We start from the raw sequence: 8,743 nt of genomic DNA, 5'->3' as shown, positions 1-8,743 counted from the left end.
TAATCTTATCCTGCATGTGCTTCTGACTTAATTCTTTGCAAGTGTGTTAGCACATTCTCTTATATACTCTTATTTACTGATCAACTTGAACAACTGCAGTTTTTCCTGGAGGAACAAAAATAAATAAGTGGTCAGCTCACCTCAAAACCTCAGAATCTAATGGAAATGACGTCAGAGCACTGGTGACTTGCTTCTTCTCTGACATAGTTAAAAAAAATTGTGATATTAGACAAGCCATTTAATCTCTCTGCGATGAACTGGATGGTAAGGTTGGAATTAAATAATCATCAAAAGTTGTAAGACACTTTTATGTTTTTAATTAGCAAAATATAATGAATCTTCAGTGTGTTCCAGATCTCATAAGGTGACAGAAGCATGCTAAATCCAAGAGTTGACTAACTTGTTGTTTATAAAGGGGCACTCTCTTGAAGCTGACATTAGGCTTTTCACATCTTATGTGGAATATGAGTTGTCTTTTGATTCAAAACTTAAAATTTACATCTAAAATTAACATCTTATTCTAAGGTTATAATTGTTACATATAACTACACTGTGCACTGTACAAATCCAGGGGGCACCATTCACATAAACTGTGATTGAAATGACCTCCTTGTAACTGGGCAATGTGGTGGCTCAGTCCTTGACAACTCAATTTCCTGTAAAAGCAGCTGCTGTGATAGTATTCTTATTATTTCTATGTTAAGACATAGCTCTGTATTGTAGAATGAGAAATTAATATAATGGGAGTGCATCAGCAGTTCTGTGTGGTGTGATGGATGGAGATTTCAGATCTAGATCTCTTTTGTCTCCTGATCCAGACTCATTTACTTTGTGTGGATTCTAAAACACCTCAGGTGATCACATGAGAACAGTGTTGCCTTTTTTCTATCAGTGTAAGAAAGAAAGCAAAATCGAGGCAATGATGTAATTGCATTAGAAATATAAAACTGGGAGCAGATGCTGAGGGAATTAAACAAGTTCACCAGGCTCAAAGTAAGGCTCAAAGGATGAAGGGAGAGGCAGAAATGGGCGAGGCATGAAGGGAGGGTCCAGTGATAAAGAACATTTGGCAGGTTCAGCTTGGGAGTGGGAAGAAACAGAGAGGACTCAAGACTCGTATTTGTTTACAGCAGGTAAGTTTTTCAAGCCATGACCAAAGGTTCTAAGTGACCCCCATCTTTCTCTTAAAGGCATCCAATCCCTTTTTTGGTACTGGTCAGTCTGAGGGGCCTGAAAAATGTCTGTATCCCACTTATCTCAGAGGTATTTGCATTTTAATTATAGGCCCTGAGATGATAGTAGAGGGTAATAAGTGAATTTTCAATGATGGCTGAGAGAGTCATTTTGAGAAGGGGACCTGTCTTGAATACCTCAAATCAGGTGACACCTGCACATACTTGTGAAGCCCACCACAGTCCAAGAAAGGGATAAAGCACAAGAACACGTTCGCACATGTGGTCTCCAAAGGAGAAATGTTTACTTAAAACTGAAAACCATTTTTCTTTCCACCTACTAATAGATGATACATAGTTCATGTATTATTGAATTCCTTTGTGTCATCTTTTAGAAACATTTTGTTTTCATCATGTAGACAGGATCTCTTATTATTTAGAGTCTTGAGGACAGGCAAAAAACATTTTTCCTGACTCTCCTGGAGTGCCTTCATGGCTGTGTATCATTTAAAATGAAAGCACCTAATTAATTACTGAATTCAGCATAGTTGTCCATGTCACTCACCTACGTAGTTACAGAGTGTTTTGTCTTCCAGGAAATGACACCAGTTAGAAATTGTCAAAGTTCCTTACAATTCTGTAGTCCCAGATAACCCATTCTCTCTGTGTGTCATTCCCACATATATATCATATACACTCCTCACACTTTGGCTTCCATTATATCCACTGCCCTATGCTGTAGGTTTTTAATAAATGCTTTTGTTACATTCATTATTTATTCTTCAAAGTGATAGCAGTCAAAATAAGGTTCTTGCTTTTGAGGAAATAAATGCACACAGAGTTAGAGTAAAATTCCCTGAAGGACCTGTGGTGTTTTGTATAAATGGAATTCTCGGTTCTGCTATGTTCAATTCTGATGTGTTATGGAACACGTGGCTAATTATTGTTCAAGAAAGGGTTAGAACCACAACTCTTCTAGGTAGCCTTTGGTAGGATGTCCTTTTGCATTTATCAATCGCCCCCTTTGCCTTTCTAGTACTTGCTGGCAGGATTCCATGATCCTCAAGGACTCCAGCAGCCCACACTGTGGAACCCTTTCTCTACCCTGTGTCCTTTTGTTTTTATTAGTTTCAGCTGTACGAAAAGAAGTTCATGCTTAGACATTTATACTCCTCACAAAGGAAAACCCCAACAAGTCTACTGTCTATCTGATACCATACGTAGCTATTATAATACCATTGACTATATGCCCTGTGACTATATATATATATATATATACACACATACATATATATGTATGGTATCAAATGGGTACTAGACGTATTGGGGGATCACTTCATAAATTATATAAATATCTAACCACTACACTGTACACCTGAAACTAATATAAAGTAATATTGACTATCAACTATTAACTATCAACTATATATAGAGAGTCACAGATGTAACTATCAACTATATATATATATATATATATGTGTGTGTGCATATATATACATATATATATACACACACATATAGTTTTTACAACATTATTGACTATATTCCCCATACTGTATTTCATGTCCCCCTGACTATTTTGTAACTACCAATTTGTACTTTCTAATCCCTTCACCTTTCTCACCCATCCCCCTGTTCCCCTGTCCCCCTCCCATCTAGCTGCCATCAGTTTGTTCTCTGTATCAATGAGTCTATTTTTGTTTTGTTTGTTCATTTATTCTCTTCTTTAGATTCCACATATAAGTGAGATCATATGGTATTTGTCTTTCTCAGTCTGACCTATTTCACTTAGCGTAATATCCTCTAGGTCCATCTATGTTATTGCAAATGGTAAGATTTCATCTTTTTAATGGTAGAGTAATATTGCATTATATAAATGTACCAAAATTTCTGTATCCAACTATCTATTGATGGGCATTTCAGTTGTTTCATATCTTGGCTATTGTGAATAGTGCTGCAGTAAACATAGGGGTGCATATATTTTTTCAAATTAGTGTTTTGGATTTCTTTGGATAAATACCCAGGAGTAGAATTGCTGAGTCATAAGGTAGTTCTATTTTTAATATTTTGAGGAAACTCCATACTGTTTTTCATAGTGGCTGCACCAGTTTTCAATCCCACAAACAGTGCATAAGTGTTCCCTTTCTCTGCATCCTTGCCAACACTTGTTGTTTGTTGAGTTATTCATAATAGCCATTCTAACAGGAAGGAGGTGGTATCTCGTTATGATTTTTATTTGCGTGTCTCTCATGATTAGTGATGTTGAGCATCTTTTCATATGTCTGTTGGCCATGTGTATGTCCTCTTTGGAGAAATGTCTACTCAGGTCCTCTGCCCATTCTTTAATTGGATTGTTTATTTTTTTGGTGTTGAGTTGTATGTGTTCCTTATATATTTTGGATATTAACCCCTTATCAGATATATCATTAGCAAATACCTTCTCCCATTTAGTAGGATGTCTTTTCATTTTGTTGATGGTTTCCTTTGCTGTTCAAAAACTTTTTAGTTTGATGTAGTCCCATTTTTTTTTTCTTTTGTTTCCCTTGCCTGAGGAGATATATCAGTAAAAATATTACTAAAGGTAATATCTGAGAATTTACTATCTATATTTTCTTCAATGAGTTTTATGATTTCAGGTCTTCCATTTAAGTCATTAATCCATTTTGAGTTTATTCTTGTATATGACGTAGAAGGTGGTCCAGTTTCATTTTTTTTGCATGTATCTGTCCAGTTTTCCCAGCACCATTTATTGAATAGAATGTCTTTACCACAATGTAAATTCTTACTTCCTTTGTCATAAATTAAATGACCATATAGACATGGCTTTATTTCTGGGCTCTCTATTCTGTTCTAGCGATCTATGTGTCTGTTTTTATGCCAATACCATACCGTTTTGATTACTATGGCCTTGTAGTATAATTTGATATCAGGTAGCATGATATCTTCAGCTTTGTTCTTCTTTCTCAGTATTGCCATGGCTATTCGGGGTCTATTATGGTTCCATATAAATTTTAGGATTATTTGTTCTAGTTCTGTGAAAAATGACATTGGTATTTTGAAAGGGATTGTATTGAATCTATAGATTCCCTTGGGTAGTATGGATATTTTTAGCTAATTAATTCTTCCTATTCATGAGCATGGTATATGTTTCCATTTATTTGTATCTTATTTAATTTTTTTCTTCAATGTCATATAATTTTCTGAGTACATGTCTTTTACTTCATTGGTTAAATTTATCCCTAAGTATTTTATTTGTTTATTTTTTTGGATGCAATTGTAAATTGGAATTGTTTTCTTAATTTCTCTTTCTGAAAGTTCATTGTCGGTGTATAAAAATGCAATTGATTTCTGAATATTAATTTTGTATCCTGCTATTCTACTAAATTCGTTTATCAGTTCTAATAGTTTTTGGTGGAATATTTGGGATTCTTACTAATAATGACAGATTTACTTCTTCCTTTCCCATCTGGATGCCTTTTATTTCTTTTTCTTGTCTGATTGCTGTGGCTAAAACTTCCAGTACTGTATTGAATAAAAGTGGTGAAAGTGAGCATCCTTGTATTTTTCCTGATCTTAAGGAAAATGCTTTTAGCTTTTCCCCATTGAGTATGTTAGCTGTGGGTTAGTTATATATGGCCTTTATTGTGTTGAGATATGTTCCCTCTATTCCCACTTTGCTGACAGTTTTTTATCATAAATGGATGCTGGATTTTGTCAAATGCTTTTTCTGCATCTATTGGTATAACCGTATGATTTTTATTTTTCATTTTGTCTATATCGTGTATCACGTTAATTGATTTGCAGATATTAAATCAATTATGCTTATCAGGAATGAATCCTACTTAATAATGGTGTATAATCTTTTTAATGTATTGCTGAATTTGGTTTGCTAGTATGTCATCGAGGATTTTTGCATCTATATTCATTAGGGATATCAGCCTATAGTGTGTGTGTGTGTGTGTGTGTGTGTGTGTGTGTGTGTGTGTGTGTCTTTGTCTGGTTTTGGAATCAGGATAAAGGTGGCCTCGTAAAATCAGCTTGAGCCTTCCCTCCTCTTGAATTTTTTGGGACTAGTTGGAGGAGAATAGGTGTTAATTTTTTTTTCAATGTTTGGTAAAATTCACCTGTGAAGTTATGTGGTCCAGGTTTGGTTTGTTGGAAGCTTGTTGATTACAGATTTGATTTCACTGGTAGTAATCGGTCTGTTCAGATTTTCTGTTTCTTGTTGATTCAGTCTTGGAAGATTGTATGTTTCTAGGGATTTATCTGTTTCTTCCAGATTGTGTAATTTGTTGGCACATAGTTGCTTGTAGTATTTTCCTTTTTTTTTTTTTTTTGTATATCTTTGGAGTCCATTGCCCTTCTTCATTTCTGATTTTATTTATTTGGGTCCTCTCTCTTTTTTTCCTTGATGAGTCTGGTTAATGGTTAGTCAATTTTGTTTATTTTTCAAAATCCAACTCTTGGTTTTATTGATAGTTTGTATTGTTTTCTTAGTCTCGATTTTATTTATTTCCACTCTGATCTTTATTATTTCCTTCGTTGTACTCACTTTGGGCTTTGTTTGCTGTTCTTTTTCCAGTTCCCCTAGGTGTAAAGCTAGAGTATTTTTTTGAGATTTTTTTTGGTTTCTTTGGGTAGGCGTGCATTGCTATGAATTTCCATTTAAGATTGCTTTCTCTATGTCCCACAGATTTTGGGTTGTTGTGTTTTCATTTTCATTTGTCTCGAAATTTCTTTGGATTTCTTCCTTTAGCTCATTGTTGACCCATTCATTATTCAGTAGCGTGTTATTTAGCCTCTATGTGCTTGTGTGTTTTCAGTTTTCTTCTTGTAATTGATTTCTAGTTTCATATCATTGTGGTCAGAGAAGATGCTTGATGTGATTTCAATCTTTTTAAATTCATTGAGACTTGTTTTGTGGTCTAATATGTGGTCTGTCTTGGAAAATGTTCCATGTGTATTTGAAAATAATATATATTCTGCTGCTTTGGGGTGAAATGCTCTAAAAATATCAATTAAATCCATCTGGGTAGTGTGTCATTTAAGGCCGCTGTTTCTTTGTTGATTTTCTGTCTAGAAGATCTGTTCATTTGTACGAATGGGATGTTAAATTCTCCTATGATGATTGTGTTACTGTGGATCTCTGCCTTTATGTTAGTCAGTATTTGCTTTATATACTAGATGCTCCTATGTTGGGTGCACAAATGTTGCTCTTTTTGGATTGATCCCTTTATTATTATGTAATGTCCTTTGTCTCTTATAGTCTTCATTTTAAAGTTTATTTTGCCTGATGTAAATGTTGCTGCCTCAACTTTTTTCTCATTTCCATTTGCATGAATGTGGGAACAGAGTCCCAGAGAGCAGTGTCCAGACTCTCGATCTCATGTAGAAATGTGCTGGCTCGGGTAGTAGATGGCCATCAGCTTTGATCAGGTGGCCATCAGCTGTTACTGGTTAGCCATTAGCCACGAATATAACTGCCGTGGCTATGCAAGTGGGGTTGTTGGTTGGCAAAGAAGCAGATGGCAGATTGCAGCTTGTAAGTTGGTTGGTTGGTTGGCAGAGAAGCGGATGGCTCCTGCTTCCTGTATCTGTAACCCAGCCACCAGCGAGAATATAGTGGTACGAGCCCCCCATCTACGACTCCGTTGGTGTTCCTTTTTGTCCTCACCATATCCTGCGTTCTTATGCGGGGAGCAGGATCAGAGATCCTGCATGACAGTGAACTATCTTTTTCTGCTCATTTGCTTTCAGTCTGGGTGTGTCTTCTCGATCTGAGGTGGGTCTCTTGTAGACAGCTAATGTATGGGTCTTGTTTTCTTATCTATTAAGCTACCCTATGTTTTTTAATTGGAGCATTTACTCCATTTACATTTAAAATGATTATTGATAGGTACATCGTTATTGCCATTTTATTCATATTGTTAATCTTTGTTTGTTTGTTTTCTCCTTTCTTCTGCTTAAAGAAGTTCTTTAAGCATTTCTTGTAATACTGGCTTGGTGGTAATGAATTCCTTTAGCTTTTTCTTGTTTGGGAAGCTCTTTATCTCTCCTTTAATTTTAAATGATAGCCTTGCTGGGTAGAGTAGTCTTGGTTGTAGGTCCTTGTTTTCTTTTTATTACTTTGAATATTTCCTGGCACTCCTTTTTGGCCTGCAGTTTGGTGAGAAATCATCTGATAGTCTCATGGGAGAGCCCTTGTAAGTAACTGGTTATCTTTCTCTTGCTACTTTTAGGATTTTTTCTTTGTCTTTAATCTTTTCCATTTTAATTATGATGTATCTTGGTGTGGGCCTGTTTGGGTTCATCTTGTTTGGGACCCTCTGTGCTTCCTGGATGGTATGTCTATTTCCTTTGCCAGGTTAGGAAGTTTTCAGTCATTATTTCTTCAAATAATTTCTCAATCCCTTGCTCCTTTTCTTCTCAATCTAAAACCCCTATGATGCGAATGATGTTAGACTTGATGTTGTCCCAGAGGTCTCTTAAACTATCTTCATTTTTTTTTTTAAATTCTTTTTTCTTTTCTTTTATTGGGTTTCTTCTACCCCCTTCTCTTTTAAATTGCTAATTCAATCCTCTGCTTCATCTAATCTGATGTTGATTCCTTCTAGTGTAGTCTTCATTTCAGTTATTGTATTCTTTATTGTGACTGGTTGTTTTTTTATGGGTTCTGTGTCCTTCTTTATGCTTCTTATCTCTTTGTTGAAATTCTCACTAAATTCCTTAAACAGTCTTATAATCAGTGTTTTAAATTCTGTCTTTGTTAGGTTGGTTGCTTCCATTTCATTTAGTTCTGTTTCTGGAGGTTTCTCCTATTTTTTTATTTGGGACATGTTTCTTCATTTTGTCATTCTGGCTGTTTCTCTGTGTTTGCTTCTATGTATTAGGTAGCTCTCCTATGTCTCAGTTTTTGCTGGGTGGCCATATGTAATATGAGTCCTGTGTGGTCCAATGGCACAGTCTCCCTGATCTCCTGTGCATGTGTTCCAGGAGTGTCTCTTGAGTGCATTGTGTATTTATTCTGTTTTAGTTGAGCCTTGACTGCTTTTGGTGCATTAGTGGGTGGGATTGACTCCCAGGCTGACTGACTGTGAGGATTGACTCCATGCATAGTATATGAGCTGCTGTGTGGGGGCTGACCCCTCAGAGGAGTATTTGCCCCCTGTGCTCTAGTGACTGTTAAGACCACCCTTGGGTGCATTCCTTGTGGAGCTAACCAGGTAGTGCTCTGAAGGTAGCCTCTAGGTGTGTTGTTTCTGGTGTCTCTTAGGAGGGGCCCTTGTCCAGGTCAATTTCAACCTTGCCTGTGACCAGCCCGTGGCTACGTGGTAGGAGCCACATAGCTATATATAGTTGGCTGCTGCCTTTGCTGGACCTGGAGACGTATGGGGGCTGCCTCACTGTGAACGAGGCCAGCAGCCACCAGTATTGGGCCTGAGGCAGCTTAGCAAATGGCTCAGGGACTCCTAGGCCTGTTGCTACTTGCTGGTTGCCCATAAGGCTCAGGCATTTAAGAGCCTCCTTAGATGTGTGGGCTGGGCTGCTTGTCTCCCTGTGGAGAATGCCTT

The sequence above is a fragment of the Rhinolophus sinicus genome, linkage group LG01 (assembly GCF_036562045.2).
Source record: "Rhinolophus sinicus isolate RSC01 linkage group LG01, ASM3656204v1, whole genome shotgun sequence".
NCBI classification, from domain to species: Eukaryota; Metazoa; Chordata; class Mammalia; order Chiroptera; family Rhinolophidae; genus Rhinolophus; species Rhinolophus sinicus.
The sequence above is the reverse complement of the archived record's forward strand: the minus strand, read 5'-3'. Positions refer to the sequence as shown.